The sequence below is a fragment of the Nycticebus coucang genome, chromosome 22 (assembly GCF_027406575.1).
Source record: "Nycticebus coucang isolate mNycCou1 chromosome 22, mNycCou1.pri, whole genome shotgun sequence".
Lineage (NCBI taxonomy): Eukaryota > Metazoa > Chordata > Mammalia > Primates > Lorisidae > Nycticebus > Nycticebus coucang.
Window position 1 is genome coordinate 15,157,744 of NC_069801.1, and position 19,469 is coordinate 15,177,212.

Genomic DNA, 19,469 nt, shown 5'->3' on the forward strand with positions numbered 1-19,469 from the left:
TTTCCCTCTTTGTTATCTCAGTATCTTGCAGGAAAAAGATGAAGAATGCAACCAGACCTGGTACAAATCATTTTTTTTTTTAAACAGTCTCACTCTGTGCCCTGGATAGAGTGCCATGGCATCACAGCTCACCAGCAACCTCAAACTCTTGGGTTCAAGCGATCCTCTTGCCTCAGCCTCCCAAGGAGCTGGGACTACAGGCACCCACTACCTAGTTTTTCTATTTTTAGTAGAGACGGGAGTCTAGCTCTTGTTCAGGCTGCTCTCTGACCCCCTGAGCTCAAGTGATCCACCCACCGCAGCTTTTTAGAGGGCTGGAATTACAGACATGCGCCACCTTGCCCGCCTGTTTGCTATTTATTAATCATAGGCTGCACGCCTAATGCTGTGCTGGGTGCAGTGAAGACAGTGGGGAGGGAACAGCATGGGACACTGGTGACACTGAGAAAAGATTCCTGACCTGGGCTTTGGAGTGCAGAGGCTTCCTGGGGACACTGATGTCTAAGCTGGCCCAACGAAGGGGCAGGAGGAAGCTAGAAGAAAAGATGGAGGAAATAATTTTAAACATAATACCTGTCTCTCAGGTTAATTTACAAGTCAATTTGTTTACCCCATCTCGTTCATCCTGCCTAGCAACCATTTACTGCCCCTGGATAGAACTTCTCACACTCCTCATCTCCCCCTGCCTTCTAAAAGGCAGGTATAAAAATATCTGGATCCCACTGGGATATGGGGTAGTAGCTCTCTGATTCTTCCTGTGCACATTGTAAATAAACTGCTCCCTCTTATTAATCTGTTTTAATTGTAACTTCATCTTTCCCCAGGGAACTTTCAGGGGAAAGGGCAAGTTCCTCTTCACCCCCACAAAATCTTCATATACTGTGCACAGATCAAATCAGGGTCATTGGGATTTCCATGGGTATCTTTTCTTTATTCTAGGAACATTTGAATTATTCTCTTCTAGCTAGGTAGAAATGGTCAATAGGTTAATGTTAACTATAGTTACACTAGTTATCTGTCAAACACTAGGTCTAACTGCATGTTAGTACCTATCCGTCTCTCTTCATCCATCCTCCCTTCTATCCCTCCCATCCTCTGATAACCACCAACCTACTTTCTTTCTTTTTTTTTTTTATTTGAGACAGATTCTCACTATGTCGCCCTTGGTACAGTGCCGTAGCATCACAGCTCACAGCAACCTCCAACTTTTGGGCTTAAGGAATTCTCTTGCCTCAGCCTCCCAAGTAGCTGGAACTACAGGCCCCCGCCACAACACCCAGCTATTTTTTGTTGCAGTTGTCATTGCTATTTAGCTGGCCCAGGGCTGGGTTTGAACCTGCTAACTTCAGTGTATGTGGCTGGCGCCATAACCACTGAGCCACGGGTGCCGCCCACCAACCTATTTTTCATCTTCATGAGATCCTCTTTTTTAATCTACCATATGTAAGAACATGCAATATTTGTCTTTCTGTGCTTTTGGCTTATTTTACTTAATATAGTGACCTTCACTTCCATTCATTTTGCTGCAAATGACAGGATTTCATTCTTTTTTAAGTCTGGATAGTGTTCCAGCACATTTTCTTTATCCATCCGTTCAATGATGGGCTGGGAAAACTGAATAACCATGTGGGCCGGAATGAAACAGACCCCTTTCTCTTACCAAAAATCAAATAAAAATCAATTACAGACTTAATTCTAAGACCTGAAACTATGAAACGACTAGAAGAAAATACTCAGGAAGTATTCCAGGGAGAGAGGACACCTGGGAAGCGTGGGGTCTAGGAGAACAGAGGTCTTCCCAGGGAGACACCTGCGGGGTCCTCCTCCTGGTGACTCAGCTCTTAGGAATTTGTAGAAACTTAACTTCCTGGGAGCTAGAAATTCTGGCTTCTGTGAAATCCTGTAGTTCTGTGGAGGCTGGAACAGCTTCTCCAGCTTGATTCAAACTGACAAATGAGAAAGGTACCCATGGGCTGGAACCTTTTTTTTTTTTTTGAGACAGAGCCTCGAGATGTCACCCTGGGTAGAGTGCCATAGCATCACAGCAACCTCCAACTCCTGGTCTCAAGCGATTCTCCTGCCTCTACCTCCCAAGTAGCTGGGACTACAGGCAGCCCCCCCCACAACACCTGGCTGTTTTTTTCTTTCTTTCTTTTTTTTTTTTTGGTTGTAGCCGTCATTGTTGTTTGGCAGGCCCTGGCTGGATTCAAACCTGCCAGCTCAGGTGTATGTGGCTGGTGCCTTAGCCGCTTGAGCCACAGGCACTGAGCCAGGCTGGAACTTTTTGAGTGGAGATATAAAGGGAAAGACCAAGCCAGTCAGGTAGTGTGGCCATTTTAAGATTTTTAGATTTGCAATAGTTCCGACGGCTGAATAAAGTGTTTTTCCTCTTAAATATGGTGTTTGGGTGTTTGTTCTCTCCTCTGGGCCCCATCTTCCTGCAACACCAGAACATTGGTCTGGGTAAAGATTTTTGTGTAAGACCTCAGAAGCACAGGCAACAGAAGCAAAAATAGGTAAGATCCCTGCTAAAAAGCTTCTTTGCAGCAAACGAAGAAATCTACAAAGTGAAGAGACAACTCACAGAATGAGAGAAAATACTCTCAAACTATCCATGTGACAAGGGATTCATAATCAGAACAAGCAAGAAGTTCAGGCCAGACGTGCTGGCTCACACCTGTAATCCCAGCACTCTGGGAACCTGAGGCAGGAGGATTGCTTGAGGTCAGGAGTTCAAGACCAGCTTGAGCAAGAGAGAGACCCCGTCTCTACTAAAAATAGAAAAACTAGCTGGGTGTTGTGGTAGGCACCTTTAGTCCCAGCTACTAGGGAGGCTGAGGTAAGAGGATTGCTTGACTCCAAGAGTTTGAGGTTGCTGTGAGCTAGGACATCATGGCACTCTACCTGGGGTGACAGAGTGAGACTCTGTGTAAAAACAAAAAAGATTTCTTGGGCGGCGCCTGTGGCTCAAAGGGGTAGGGCACCAGTCCCATATGCTGGAGGTGGTGGGTTGAAACCCAGCCCAGGCCAGAAACTGCAAAAAAAAAGATTTCTCCAAGCCAAAGCTCTATTTTTTTTCACCTTCTCTCAGCTGCTACTCAAATCCATATTTAGTTAGCAAGTATTTACTGAGCACCTAGTATATCCCAGGCATTGTTCTAGGCCCCGGAATACATTCGTGAACAAAGGAGGCAAAAACTCCAGCCCTCCAGCAGCTTCCATTCCAACAGGGCAAGAACAGGCCATAAACAAAATGATAAAAGAGCATTATTACAAAACCCACTTTGCAGATGAGGAGTCTGAGGAGCAAAAGGGCTAAGTGACTTCAGCTACTATAATTTTGGCTGCCGGTGATCAAAGCAGTGCAGCTAGGAGATCAGTGAAGACAGACTTGACTTCTTAACATTTCACAAGATGGGGACTTAATTGCCTTTGGAAGGCCATGGCGACACTGAGCTGTGACAAAGGATTTGTGTTCCTCTATGTGTTCTGGGACCTCTGCATCATGAAGCGTGTTTCTTGCCCTTTCTGATGCTCGATTTCCTTACCTGTAAAACGTGGCTAATACATGCCAACCGCTGTGTTTGATTGCTTGGGAACAGCCTCCAATTAACCATTTTCCCTTGTGTGCTCCCCCTTCACAGTGACTCTGGGCTTGGCTGTGTGACTGCCTTTGCTAATGGGACATCAGCAAATGTGACTAAAAGCCAGGGCTTGAAAAATGCTGTACATCAAATGTTGCTCTCTGGGAACTCTGCCATTGTGTGAAAGAAGCCGGGTTGGCCTGCTGGGACATGTGACCCAGCCAAGCGTCAGCACCAACAGCCACACAAGTGAGTGGGGCCATCTCAGCCCCAGTGTGTCACCTGCGCATGAACAAGCGCAGGGAAAACGAGCAAAAAACCCACCCCGCTGAAATGCTGGCCTGCAGACCCATGAGCAATTGAAATGGTTGTTCTTTTAAGCCGCTAAGTTTTGTTTTGTTTTGTTTTGTTTTGAGACAGAGCCTCAAGCTGTCACCCTGGGTAGAGTGCTGTGGCATCACAGCTCATAGCAAACTCCAACTCCTGGGCTCAAGTGATTCTCCTGCCTTTGCCTCCCAAGTAGCTGGGACTACAGGCACCTGCCACAGCGCCCGGCTATTTTTTGTTTGCAGCCATCATTGTTGTTCAGCAGGCCTGGGCTGGATTTGAGCCGCCAGCTCAGGTGTATGTGGCTGGTGCCTTAGCCACTTGAGCCACAGGCACCAAGCCTAAGCCGCTAAGTTTTAAGGTGGTTTGTTAGCAACAATAGATAACTGGTGCATCAACTTCAAGGTGTGTTTCTGAGCATTGAGTGAGAACATGCACAAAAAGTATCGAAAATCTTATTTGGCACAAAATAATAGCTCAACAAAATGTAGTTCTTATCACCATCATATTATTTGGAGCCAAGTCTCTTTGGGGAACTCTCCCTGTTGGCCTCTTCAGTTAACTTCAGTGTGAAAGGAATGAATACTAGAGAATTCTATGAGGTCACCTTAAATCTGCCTGTGGTGGCTGTGAACTGGGAGGCTAAGAGTTTCCTCCGTGGACTCTGACCACTCCTGAGTGAGGGAAGAAAGGAATTTCAGACTGAGAATGGGTGACCCCGACAGGGGATTATTTCAGATTAACGAAGATTGGCAACTAGACTCTGGACTCTGGCCTTTTATGGGGGATCAGAATTTGCTCTAAACTACACTTTGGGGCTTCCTTTCTCCCTTCTTTCTTTCTGCATAAGTTTTTTAAGCCACTACTGTATGCCAGGCACAGGTTTAGCTGGCCAGACACAGCAGGATACAAGATAGACATCATCTGTCATTACTGACAGACAGACGGACAGCAAATCTACAACTAACGTTACCAGATAGCAGTAAATACCCTGAAGAAGATCGAGCAGGGTAACCGAACACAGCGATTTGGGAGTCTGGGTGCAGTCTGGGAAGGCCTCTCAGAGGGAGTGTCAATTTGAAGACCTCAGGGAAGAGACATCCAGAGAGTGAGAACAGGCTATGCAAAGGCCCTGTGGGGAGAACAGCTTTAGGGTGCCTGAAAGTTCCATGGGGCTAGATGTGGCCAGTGGGTGATGGGAGACGGGGAGGGATGAGGTGAGAGAAGTGGGCAGGGCCAGACCTTGCAGGGTCTCATTGGGCGAGACTTTGGGTTCTGGTCTAAGTAGTGGGAGCCCTCAGCATTGTTTCTGTTTTGGAAAGTCTGCAGTGGAAGCAGCAATGAGAGAGGAAGCAGGAAAGCCAGTTAGCAGTGTCTGCAGGGCTCCAGGTGAGAAATCATGGGACCTCCAACCAGGGCTCCAGCAGTGAAGATGGTCGAGCCAGGGCAAGGCAATGGTCAAAGGTAGAGACGAGGGAAAGTGAGGCACCATGCATCACTTCTAGGTTTCCTGCCCAAGAAACTAGGTGACTGGTCATACTCTTTACAGGGACATAGACTGGCATGGGGCTGGGGGCACATAGGTTTGGGAGCGATGATTCTAAAGTGGCATTTCACCTAACTCAGAGCACGTTCACCTGGGAAAGAAGGAGCAAGTGTAGACAAAAGCCACGATGCCCCAGGGCTGAGCCGTGAGGCACGGCTGTGTTCAGCAGCTGAGCAGAGCAGAAGCACCAAGGACAGGGAAGCAGGAGGAAACCAGGAGAAGGTGGCGTCCTAGAAGCCCGGTACAGAAAATTACACCAGAAAGAGGGAGTCCAGGCATCAAATAACCTGCAAAGTCATATCTGATGATGTCAGAGAACTGGCCATTGGTTTTGGCCAGATAGAGGGGACCTCAGCAAGTGTGATCTCAGCGTCTTGCTGGAAATCACGCCCTTAGCAGGACCACGTTAAAGGGCGAAAAGGAAATAGGAAAGAGAGACAGGGTGGAGGATTTTGCTGTGAGCAGCTCAAAGAGGTGGAGTCCGGAAGGGATAGAGGTGAGGGAGCCATCCTCTCAGTCAAACCCTCTTCCTGTTGCAGCCTGAGGTTTATTAAACAGACAAAAGGCAGGCGAAGTGTGAGAACCTGGAGCCCAGTGGGGCCAGGACAGTCACTTCCTCTGGCTGAGAAGCCTTCTCCACTCTCTGCCTAATGTGAGATCTCTGAGCTAGATGCCCATCACGACATCCAGCTAGTTTTTCTATTTTTAGTAGAGATGAGGTTTTGCTCTTGTTCACGATGGTTTCTAACTCCTGAGCTCAAGCAATCCACCCATGTTGGCCTGCCAAGAGTGCTGGGATTATAGGCATGAGCCACTGCTCCTGGCCTCAATTTCTATCTTTGAGCCTTGGCTGGCCGGACAGGAGTGGGCCATCACAGCATCCCTATTCCTGCCCGTGTATGAGTATCTACTCAGGAGTTTTCTTAACATCTCTCTCTCCCAGCCATGCGTGATGGCTCACGCCTGTAATCCTAGCACTCTGGGAGCCTGAGGCACGTGGATTGCTTGAGCTTGAGAGTTCGAGACCAGCCTGAGCAAAAAGCTAGACCCTCATCTCTACTAAAAATAAAAAAAAAACTGAAGCAAGAGGATCGCTTGAACCTGAATTAGAGGTTGCTATGAGCTGTGATGTCACGGCACTCTACCCAGAACAACAAATTGAGACTCTGTCTTAAATAAATACATAAATAAATAAATAAATCTCTCCCATTTACTGCATTTGCTGGTGTCCACCAGAGTCTCTCTAAGCATGGAGGCTGGGGAGGTGGCACAACGTGTTCTGGGCCCCCTGGGAACTGGGGCCTCACAGCCAGTATGGCAAAGGGACCTTCTGTGCCCACCCTCAATCCATAATCCTTATAGCCCCCCACTACCCAGGGAGAGCAGGACACCCCTCTCTTTAAAGGACAAGGGCTTGCGGGCGGTGCCTGTGGCTCAATGGGTAGGGCGCCTGCCCCACATACCAAGGGTGGCGGGTTCCAACCCGGCCCCAGCCACCTAAAACAGCAGTGGCAATGGCAACAAAACCAGCCGGGCGTTGTGGCGGGTGCCTGTAGTCCAGCTACTTGGGAGGCTGGGGCAAGAGAATCGCCTAAGCCCAAGAGTTGGAGGCTGCTGTGATGCCACGGCACTCTACCAAGGGTGACAAAGGAAAAAAAAAGGACAAGAGCTTGCTGTGGAAATGGCCCAGTTTTGATTGAGTTGCCCATGCCTAGGGGGAAAGTGCCACTGCCTATTTTTGTCATGCACTTTGGGGTTCCTAAAGGGCTTAATATATCCTCTGTTGAATCTGCTGTTCTCTCTCTCAATGACATTTAGGGTCATAAAATTCTGGAGTCACTCTTGACACACTCTGGCTTCCTGAGGGCCCATGTGCAAGAGATTTCACCTCTCAGAGCCGCAATTTCCTCATCTAGGCAAGGTGTAGCACACCTACCTTGTAAGGTGGCTGGGAGGATGGCAGAGGTGTCACAGTGCCCAGCTCATGGCCTGGTACCCGGTGGGCACTCATGAAACTCTAATCAATATAATCATGACAGCAGAATCTTCATAACATAATCACTTCCTAAAGGTCCCACATCTTAATTCTGTCACAATGGCATGAGTCTGTAGAAAAACAAGTGAACCACACCCCATTAAATAAGCATTGGCTCATGAACACATTCTTACACAATAGATTTGGAAATGTGCTGTTCTTCAGTGCAATTTCTTTCTTTCTTTCTTTCTTTCTTTTCTTTTCTTTTCTTTTCTTTTTCTTTCTTTCTTTCCTTCTTTTCTCACTATGTCTCACTATGTTGCCCTTGGTAGAGTGCCATAGCCATCACAGCTCACAGTGACCTCAAACTCTTGGCTCAAGTGATTCTCCTACTTCAGCCTCCCAAGTAGCTGGGACTACAGGCGCCCATTACAGTGCCCAGCTATTTTTTGTTGCAGTTGTCATTGTTGTTTAGCAAGCCTGGGCTGGATTCGAACCCACCAGCTTCAGTGTATGTGGCTGGCACCATAACCACTGTGCTACAGGCGCCAAGTCTTCAGTGCAATTTCTTAAAAAGATAGAAGTACATGTTAGGAATGATCCACTTCCAGCGTATGATGTTACCATGAACTGTTAGAATGAGATTGCTATGTCCCTCCCTCGGTCCTCGTCCTGAAAGCACCACAGAAAAACCAGCTTGGCAGTGGAATGTCAGTGTCTAGAAGGAAGTGAGACTATGCTAAGGTGATGACTTGCTGGGAAGGAAAATTTAAACGTCAATAAACTTTAGAAATTGACAGGGGAAATTTACATACATACAAATTATAGTAATTCTGGATTAACCACTGAACGAAGAAAAAGAAAATGAATAATTTTCAAATAAGCAGAAGAAATGTATCAATTTAATGAAAGGCAGATGAGGAAAGAAATGAAAATAAGACACAGTGATTTGTCAGGCTCCAGAGGCAGACAATAGTGTCCACCCAGCAGGTTCAACTAGGACAGGTTGACTTGGTCTATTACATTGGTGCCAGACTCGTTAGAAGACCTGAGAAGCAGACTCTAGGCTGAGCTTCCAGGAATAACCCCAGATCTCACTGCAAAATTAGCCTGACAGAAGAGCTTCTGCCGCCGCTGCTGACTCAAGAATCTCACTGCCCACAACACAGTTGGGAGAGTTGCCTGCTCAGTACCTAGATGCCAGGAGCAGACCTGGCACCAGGGGCTCCACTCTCACCACAGCACTATCAGAGGAGCCATGTGGCCATCTCCGCCCAGTGCCACCTCCCATTTCTGGTTTGTTGGTATCTCCTTGGCAGAAGCCATGTGACGCGTGGGAATCCTAGCTGCACCAGAGCCTAAAACATCCTCTCTAGACGTCCAGAGTCTATAGTACAAGAAGCCATGGTAGAATTGGGGTTTGCAGGGACTGAGAATTGGTGTGCTGAGTAGGGTCAGTGGATCTTCAGCATTTGGCACAGTGTATTCCTTAATTACTCAACCTCCATCTCCGTGCTGCTTCCTCTTTTAAACTTCCACTAAACAACCACAAGTTAGTACCCAACCTAAGGCAAACATGCCTGAATCAAATAAAGGCATTCCTGTTCTTTCCTAGACAGGGATATCCAACGCTCCAGCAGTTGCTGCATCCTGCTTTTACTCCAGGGAACCTGGTGCTGTCCCCTTCTCTGGTTTAGTCCCCACCCCATCTCGATAGCCTGTAGTCTGTGCACTAAATTGTATAAAGCTCGGGTGGCGCCTGTGGCTCAGTGGGTAGGGCACCAGCCCCATATACCGAGGGTGGCGGGTTCAAGCCTGGCCCTGGCCAAAACTGCAAAAAAAAAAAAAAAAATTGTAAAGCTCACCACCAAAAAAACACCTTGTTCAAAATGATACAGGACGAATGAGGGATGATCAGCCTCATCAATAAATATATGCATAGAAGACATAAATACATAGAAGACATAGCAAGAAAAGGAGAATACGTAGGTAAGTGTAATTCTCATTCTGCAACAGGACATGATGCAACTACAAGGTTAGACAATTAAGTCCACGAACTCTTCCCTCCAAAAGTGCTACATACCTCATTGCTGAATCCCACACTAGAGTCACCAGGTGCCAAGGGGAGTACTTCGAAGGTGACTGGAGTGATGTTCAGCATTGAGATATGTAGCATGCTTTTTTAGGATGAGTCCGTGAACTTAGTTGTCTGACCCTCTACGACAACCTTCTCTACTGCCTATTCTGTCTTCCCTTTGCCTTTGGCAAACAGCTCACGGCTCACGTGGTCAGAGGTTTTTGCCTAGTGGGTCATCCAAACCTCATTCGGGAGGAAGTTGAGCCCCTGGACGTCCTGCTGTCTTCTTTAATGTCTGCCAGCAGCCAGGGAGTCAGAAGATGCCCCAGAGACATACTTCTCATTCCTGTTGTTCAATAGCAAGAATCAATCAGTGTAGCCAACATGGAACTTATCCCACTTCCTGCCTTTTCCCCACCTGTCCATCTAGGGTACTAAGAATCTAAATAGCCAGATGTTAGGTCAAGGAGCGGTGGCTCACGCCTGTAATCCCAGCACTCTGGGAGGCTGAGGCAGGTGGATCACCTGAGCTCATGAATTTGAGACCAGCCTGAGCCAGAGTGAGACGTCATCTCTAAAAATATATCCAGGTGTTGTGGCAGGCGCCTGTAGTCCCAGCTACTTGGGAGGCTGAGGCAAGAGAACCACTTGAGCCCAAGAGTTTGAGGTTGCTGTGAGCTGTGATGCCATAGCACTTTACTGAGGGTGACATAGTTAGACTCTGTCTAAAAAAAAAAAAGACGTTTTCCAGCTTCTTTGCTACTAGGTTAGGGTGAGTTGCTCAGTCTAGTCAATGAAGTTTAAGTGAAGATGCCCCTTGTTAACCTCTGCCATTATCCCTTCCTGCTGCTTGTTTTTTTCTTGCTAATGCGTTTGAGTTCTCTGTGGATTCTGGTTATTAAACCTTTGTCGGAGACGTAACCTGAAAATGTCTTCTCCCATTCTGAGGGCTGTCTGCTTGCTTTACTTACTGTGTTCTTAGCTGTGCAGAAGCTTTTTAGTTTGATCAGATCCCAGTAGTGTATTTTTGAAGCTGCTTCAATTGCCCCGGGGGGTCCTCCTCATAAAATATTCGCCCAGACCGATTTGTTCAAGGGTTTTCCCTGAACTTTCTTCTAGTATTTTTTTTTTCTTAGAAACTTCCTTTTTTTAATTGTTAAATCATAGCTGTATACTTTAGTGCAATCAATGGGTACAATGTGCTGGTTTCATATACAATCTGAAATATTCTCATCAAACTGTTCAACGTAGCCTTCATGGCATTTTCTTAGTTATTGTATGAAGACATTTGTACTCTGCCTTTAGTAAGTTTCGCCTGTACCCATTCTACCATGCACCGAAGGTGTGGCCCCACCCATTACCCTCCCTCCAGAAACTTCTGAGATAGATATCGTTGAGGCTTCTGTAGACTTTGTTGTCAGCTCTGGTGACTCTTCAGCAGCACTCTTCTTGCCCTACCACTTGCTCAAGAACAGCCTTTCCTATCTCATTTTCAGAGGTAGCTACTTTCCCCTTTGGCTCATCCCCATCCATATCTACTGGCTTGATTGCTGGGTCTATGGGCGCTACCTCTACCTCCACTGCAGTGGCGGGCTTTTTCATGAGCCACAACAGGCTGCTCTTCTTTTGATTTCTCCTCTAGGCTTACAATTACCTGTCCCTGTTTCTCCTGACCTTTTTTTGCAATCTTCCAGGTCATCAGTTCCAGAAACTGATTTTTCTTCCTCAGCATCTGGGACTCCTTGTTTTTGCTTCCCAGAAATGATCTCACTTTCATTCCATCTTTCTGGTGCTGCTGTTCCTTTCACCACTTCAGGTTTCAATTAACTGATCTGGCATCAATTCAACTTTCTGCTGTAGCTCCTCTGAAGGCTCACTTATATCCGTTATCTTCTTTTCCACCTTTTTTGATTTCACTCTCCTATTCTCACTCTATCAGTTCCAGGTTTTGCCAAAGACTTGTCTTCTGTTTTTTTTGGCTGCTTCTTTTCCTCCATGGTGTCATAACCTGTTCTCTCAACTCTTCCCTTGCTTCCTCTACATGGCTAAAGAACATGAAGCATAAACATGTCTTCGAGTTTAATGATAAAGGTATAAATGTTAACTAAAAATACATTCCCTTTAAACCAGTGGTTCTCAACCTTCCTATTGCCCCAATGTATTTTCATTGTTAAAATAGGGGTCACAACCTACAGGTTGAGCATCGCTGCTTTAAACCCTCAAAAAGTCAGGCAAATTTTAACAGATTGCCTAAAAATTAGCTGCCCCCCTGGGTAGATTGCCATGGCATCACAGCTCACAGCTACTTCCAACTCCTGTGCCCAAGCGATTCCCCTGCCTCAGTCTCCCAAGCAGCTGGGACTACAGGCACCCGCCACAACACCCGGCTATTCTTTGTTTGCAGCTGTCATTGTTGTTTGGTGGGCCAGGCTGGATTCAAACCCTCCAGCCCAGGTGTATTGGCTGGCGCCTTACCATTTGAGCCACAGGCGCCAAGCCAACGTTTAACATTCTTAAGACAAAAAAATGTAAAAAGGCTCCTACAGTATTGCCATTAAAATAACTGAGCTGCACCAACTGTCTAAAAAACTGGCATCAGAAAAAGGTTTAAAGTTGTTTCAATATTTTCAAAATATCAATTTAATCTTATTTTTATTCCTTGGGTTAAAAAAACCCAAAACACCAAGTAGCAGACTTAAGAAATTGAGTTATACTCTTACAAAAGCTGTAGCTGGCTCAGTGCCTGTGGCTCAAGCGGCTAAGGCGCCAGCCACATGAACCTGAGCTGGCAGGCTTGAATCCAGCCTGGCCCACCAAGCATCCATGAAGGTTGCAACCAAAAAAATAGCTGGGGGTTGTGGCGGGCAGCCGCAGTCCCAGCTACTTAGGAGGCTGAGGCAGGAGACTCGCTCGAGCCCAGGAGTTGGAGGTAGCTGTGAGCTATAACACCATGGCACTCTACCCAGAGCAACAGCTTGAGGCTCTGTCTCAAGGAAAAAAAAAAAAGCTGCTGTCATTTTCAGTAATAGGCTACCCCCACTGCAGTCTCCACCAGATGCCAAGCATCACCCCAAGCATCTTAGGAGAGACCATCCAAGGCAATGAAAGCCCCATTTGCATCACTGGTATGTAAGAAATACACAGCGTCACAGCTCTCAAATATCATGTGCAGCTCTACATACCATCTATATTATCATTATTTTCTACCAGAGATTCTTCTGTTTTTTCTCCTTTCTCTTCCACATGCACACCTTCCAAGCCATTTCCCACAACACCATTCTTCATTCTTTCTTTTGGGGTGGTGCGTGTGGCTCAAGGAGTATGGTGCCAGTCCCATATACCGGAGGTGGTGGGTTGAAGCCCGGCTCCGGCCAAAAAAAAAGACTGGCTGCTTCCTGGAATGCATTTACAGCTGCCGGAATATCACCCATCGCCAGGTGTTTCTGTCCTAATCCCAGTAATTTCTTAGCTTCACTATCCACATCCCGACTCTGCACTTTATCTGCAGAGGTAGAAGGCACAGGAACATCTTCTTCAACTCTGGCAGAAACCAGCTCCGCGGCGATGGCGGCAGTGGCTGTGGACTCTGTGGCCATCGTTCCCGTGAAGTGGTAAGCAAGTAGGGGAACAGAGCCTGTGAAGAAAACAGAAAGAATATGGGGCGCCAAAGACAGAAAATGGCAGATTCTCTTCTAGCATTTTTATAGTTTCATGCCTTAAGTTTAAATCTTTAATCCAGTGAGAGTCTATCTTAGTTAATGGCAAGAGGTGTGGGTCCAGTTTCAGTCTTCTACAGGTCGCCAGCCAGTTCACTCAGCACCATTTGTTAAATAGGGAATATTTTCCCCACTGAATGTTTTTAATTGGCTTGTTAAAAATCAAATAATGGTAAGTAGCTGGGTTCATCTCTTGATTCTCTATTCTGTTCCATACATCTACCTCTCTGTTTTTGTGCCAGTACCATGCTGTTTTGGTCACTATTGATTTATAGTATAGTCTGATGTCTGATAGTGTAATTCCTCCTGCTTTGTTTTTATTTCTGAGTAATGTCTTGGCTATTCGAGATTTTTTCTGACTCCATATAAAACGAAGCATTACTTTTTCGGGATCTTTAAAGTATGACAGTGGAGCTTTAATAGGGATTACATTAAAATTGTATATTGCTTTGGGTAGTATAGACATTTTAACAATGTTGATTCTTCCCAGCCACAAGCATGGTATGTTTTTCCATTTGTTAACATCTTCAGCTATTTCTTTTCTTAGAGTTTCATAGTTCTCTTTATAGAGATCTTTCACGTCCTTTGTTAGGTATACTCCCAAATATTTCATCTTCTTTGGCACTACTGTGAACGGAATAGAGTCCTTGATGGTTTTTTCAGCCTGACTATTGTTGGTATATAAAATTTGTAGTACCCTGTTTTCCTGAAAATAAGACATCCTCCGAAAATAAGACCTACTTACAGGAAAGATAAGACGTCCCCTGAAAACAAGACCTAGCACATCTTTGGGAGAGACCTTAAAGTAAGACACTATCTTATTTTCAGGGAAACAGGGTAGAATCCCAGGTGTTTTCCAGATATATAATCATATCCTCTGTGAAGAGTGAAAGTTTGATCTCTTCTGACCCTACATGGATACTCTTGATTGCCTTTTCTTCCCTAATTGCGATGGCTAAGACTTCCATTACAATGTTAAAAAGCAGTGGAGACAATGGGCAACCTTGCCTGGTTCCTGATTTGAGTGGAAATGATTTCAATTTAACTCCATTCAATTTGATATTGGCCGTGGGTTTGCTGTAGATGGCCTCTATCAGTTTAAGAAATGTTCTTTCTGGGCGGCGCCTGTGGCTCAATGGAGTAGGGCACCAGCCCCATATGCAGGAGGTGGTGGGTTCAAACCCAGCCCTGGCCAAAAACTGTGCAAAATAATAACAATAATAATAATAATTAATAAAGTAAAAAATAAAAATTAAAAAAAAAAAGAAATGTTCTTTCTATACCAATTTTCTTAAGTGTTCTGATGATGAAAGGATGCTGGATATTATCAAAAGCTTTTTCTGCATCAATTGAGAGAATCATATGGTCTTTATTTTTTAATTTGTTCGTGTGATGAATTATATTTATAGATTCACGTATATTGAACCAGCCTTGAGACCCTGGGATAAAACCAACTGGGTCATGGTGTATAATTTATTTGATGTGTTGCTAGATTCTGTTTGTTAGGATCTTATTGAATATTTTTGCATCAATATTCATTAGTGATATTGGTCTATAATTTTCTTTTCTTGTTGGGTCTTTTCCTGATTTGGAGATTAAGGTGAGTTTGCTTCATAGAATGTGTTGGGTAGTATTCCTTCTTTTTCTATATTTTGGAAAAGGTTGAGTAATATAGGTACTAGTTCCTCTTTAAAGGTTTGGTAGAATTCTGATGTAAAGCCATCTGGTCCTGGGCTTTTCTTTTTAGGGAGATTTTGTATAGTTGATGCTATTTCAGAACTTGATATAGGCCTGTTCAACATTTCCACTTCATTCTGGCTAAGTCTTAGAAGGTGGTGTGCTTCCAAGTATTGGTCAATTTCCTTCAGATTTTCATATTTCTGAGAATAAAGTTTTTTGTAATATTCATTAAGGATTTTTTTTTTTTTTTTCAGTTTTTGGCCAGGGCCAGGTTTGAACCCATTACCTCTGGTATATAGGGCCAGTGCCCCACTCCTTTGAGCCACAGGTGCCACCCTTCCTTAAGGATTTTTTTAATTTCTGAGGAGTCTGTTGTTATTTCATCTTTGCCATTTCTGATTGATGAAATTAGAGATTTTACTCTTTTTTTCCTGGTTAGGTTAGCCAAAGGTTTATCTATTTTTTTGAACATTTCAAAAAACCAACTTTTTGATTTATCGATCTGTTGTATAACCTTTTATTTTCTATTTCATTTAATTCTGCTCTAATTTTGGTTATTTCTTTTCTTCTGCTGGGTTTGAGATTGGAATGTTCTTCCTTTTCCGGTTGCTTGAGATGTCCCATTAAGTTGTTAACTTCCTCTCTTTCCGTTCTCTTGAGAAAGGCTTGCAGTGCTATAAATTTCTCTCTTAGGACTGCCTTTGTGGTATCCCAGAGGTTCTGATAATTTGTGTCTTCATTGTCGTTTTGTTCCAAAAATTTGGTAATTTCCTTCTTAATCTCATCTGTGATCCAGTATCATTCAGTATAAGGTTATTTAGCTTCCACGTTTTTGTATGAGTTTGCAGATTCCTATTGTTACTGAGTTCAACTTTTATTCCATGATAGTCCAAGAAGATGCAAGGAATAATTTCTATTCTTTTTAATTTGCTGAGCTTAGACTTGTGACCTAAGATGTGATCAATTTTGGAGTATGTTCCGTGGGCTGATGAGAAGAATGTGTATTCAGTTTTGTTAGGATGAAATGTTCTGTAGATGTCTGTTAAATCCAAATGTTGAATGGTTAAGTTTAAGTCTAAAATTTCTTTGCTTAGCTTCTTTTTTTTTTTTTTTTTTGTAGAGACAGAGTCTCACTGTACCACCCTCGGTAGAGTGCCATGGCGTCACTCGGCTCACAGCAACCTCTAACTCTTGGGCTTACGCAATTCTCTTGCCTCAGCCTCCCAAGCAGCTGGGACTACAGGGGCCCGCCACAACGCCCGGCTATTTTTTTGTTGCAGTTTGGCCGGGGCTGGGTTTGAACCCGCCACCCTTGGCATATGGGGCCGACGCCCTACTCACTGAGCCACAGGCGCCGCCTTTGCTTAGCTTCTTATTGGAGGATCTATTCAACACTGTGAAAGGAGTGTTAAAATCTCTGACTATTACGGTGTTGGAGGAAATCAAGTTGCTCATGTCCATTAGAGTCTCTCTTATAAATTGAGGCGCATTCTGGTTGGATGCATAATTGGGTGCATTTAATTGAAATCTCATCATGTTGAGTGTTACCCTTAACAAATATGAAGTGACCATCCTTATCTTTCTTTACTTTTGTTGGTTTAAAGCCTATTGTATCTGCAAATAAAATTGCAACACCTGCTTTTTTCTGATTTCCATTTGCCTGAAATATAGATGACATCCCTTCACCCTGAGTCTATATTTATCTTTTATGGTAAGATGAGATTCTTCTATGCAGCAGATATCTGGCCTGAGTTTTTGTATCCAATCAGCCAACCTGTGCCTCTTTAGAGGACAATTTAAGCCATTCACATTAATTGAGAATATTGATAAGCCTGGTAGAATTTTGGGTATTAAGTTTTTCGAAAGTCCAGTGGACATTTTTAATCCTTTCACCACTGTGGAAGTTGGAATTTGATAAAAAGTTTCTGAGTGAGTTTACTTTTGTGGTGGAGGATTGTGCTGGCCATTATGGGGGATGGGTCTGAGAATATCCTGGAGAGCTGGTTTAGTTATGGCAAATTTCTTCAATATGTGAATGTCATTAAAGTATTTAATTTCTCCATCAGAAACAAAACTCAGTTTAGCTGAATACAGGATTGTGGGTTGAAAGTTATTTTGTTTTAGGAGATTAAAGCTTGAAAGTTTTCAGCACAGATATCTGCAGTCATTCTAATATTCTTACCCTTGTAAGTTATGGTTTTCTTACATCTGGCTGCTTTCAGAATTATCTTCTTCATATTAACTTTAGTGAAGTTAACTATGATGTGCCTGGGGGATGTCTTATTCTGGTTGAGTCATGCTGGGGTACTGAAACTGTCTGCTATCTGAATTTCAGAATCTCTTGGCATGTCTGGAAAGTTCTCCTTCATAATCTCATGAAGAAGAGCCTCTGTGCCTTGCAAAGCAACTTCATCATCTTCATGGATTCCCATAAAGTAAATATTAGTTTTCTTTGAATTACCCCAGAGGTGTCTGAGAGAATGATTCATTTTTGTTCTCCATTTCTCTTCCTCTTTGAGAGTTTGGGAGCATTCTGTCTTCCATGTCAGAATTCCTTTCTTCTGCTTGCTCCATTCTGTTACTGAGGGATTCTACTATATTTCTCAGATCTTTGAGGGCTGAAAATTCTTGTCTCAAAGTGTCAAAATCTTAGATGATTTTGTCTCTGAATTCATTGAATTCTTGAGACAACTTTTGAAATCCTCCTTGAATTTCTTTTTTTTTTTTTTTTTTGTAGAGACAGAGTCTCACTGTACCGCCCTCAGTAGAGTGCCGTGGCGTCACACGGCTCACAGCAACCTCTAACTCTTGGGCTTACGCGATTCTCTTGCCTCAGCCTCCCGAGCAGCTGGGACCACAGGCACCCACCACAACGCCCAGCTATTTTTTGGTTGCAATTTGTCCGGGGCTGGGTTTGAACCCGCCACTCTTGGCATATGGGGCCGGCACCCTACTCACTGAACCAGAGGCGCCGCCCATCCTCCTTGAATTTCTAATTCCTACTTTAAATTCATTCTATTAATCTTATTTGCGATCCAAATTCTGAATTCGATTTCTGACGTCTCAGCCATTGGTTTATGAATGGGATCTTCAGTTGTGTCTGCCATGTCATTCCTTGGGGGAGTTGATCTACTCTGGTTATTCACGTTACTGGAGTTTTTCTGCTGATTCCGCCCCATGATTATTTTACACTGTTTGGCTAGATGAGCAGATAAGGTGAAGTTGGTTTGAGGGGCTTCTGGGGCAGTGATTAACCAGCCCTTTGCCCAAGAGCTGGGACTGGTGTCTGTACTTTTCCCCTAGAGCTTTGCAAAGGACCCATACAGTGCTATGGCCTGAGCCACTGGGGACTTACTTGGTGTAGTGGGGCTAAGTGGCTCTGTCTTGTTTTCAGGTGATCTCTGTCCTACCTTAGTGAATCAGTTTCTCTGGGTATTCTGCTTGGCTATGGATTTTGTACCTATTGTTTGTATCCTTGGGGTCACAGCTCACCTCAGCAGGGTTGATGTGCATTCTTCAACCTTCTCTCTTGGCTCAGCTCCAAACCATCAGCTTACTTGCTAAACTTCTGTCCTTTAACTCTCTTATGGACGGGAGCCTCTGTGGAAAGCTGGCTCCAGTTGGCCATCTTGCCTCCGCCCTTGTTCTTTTTTTTTTTAGACAGATTCTTACTCTGTTGTCCAGTCTGGAGTGTAGTGGCATCATTATAGTTTACTGCAACCTCAAACCCCTGAGCTCAAGCTATCCTCCTCCCTCAGCCTCCCAAAGTGCTAGGATTATAGGCATGACCCACCATGCCCAGGTGATTACTTAGCTATTTCTATTCTTTGTGCTAGACAATTAACTTTTCTTAATTTTATGCAAAGCTGAAATAAAAGCATGTTTTGATAGTGCTGTTAATATTACTGATCTACAACTTGGCTCTGAGAAAGTTTCCAAGCTCACTTTCTCCCTCCATCCAGATGACCACTGAAGCCTCTTCCATTAGGAATTCTAGAGCCACTGGGGGCTCCCAAGCTCCTTGTGGCTGGGTTTGTGATGGATGCTGTTCCTGTTCATGACCATGTGCATGGGGAAAGAGCTTTGGAGGTGGCAAGAGCCATAATTAGCCCAGGAGGTCATCCAAGTTTCCCTAGCACAGTCAAGTCAAAGAGTTCAGAAGTCCAGTCTCAGGCCTGGGCAGGGCTGGGTGGGGTGGATAAGACAGGGCAGGAGACAGGAACTATACACTGAGGTCTCTGATGGGCCTCGCAGGCCAGCAGAATCCTGTAACCCTTTTCCCAGCTCTAATTATACTTGGCCCATGTTGAGTGGTCACACGTTGTGCTGAGACATCCTTTGCTTTTTCTCAGATCCAGGGGCTCTAAACACCAAGGTTTAGATCCAGGAGGAAAGTGCCTCTGGGTTTGGGATCCCAGTCCTAGCAGGAGGGAACAAGCTGCTTCTCTGAGGGGCAGTGGAAGGGGAGGGAATTTAGAGGGAATCTGGAGGAGAGAAGAGGGGAAGAGAAAGAGAAGGGAGGACACTTTGCCCAATGCCACAGTGGCCCAGCTGGGTATTTGCT

At 44.7% G+C, this 19,469-nt stretch overlaps 1 pseudogene; it reads right to left on the bottom strand.

The window, feature by feature from the left end:
• Positions 1–5,533: 5,533 nt before the first annotated feature.
• LOC128574668 (nuclear autoantigenic sperm protein-like) lies at positions 5,534–13,105 on the bottom strand (annotated as a pseudogene).
• Between the last annotated feature and the right edge of the window lie 6,364 nt (positions 13,106–19,469).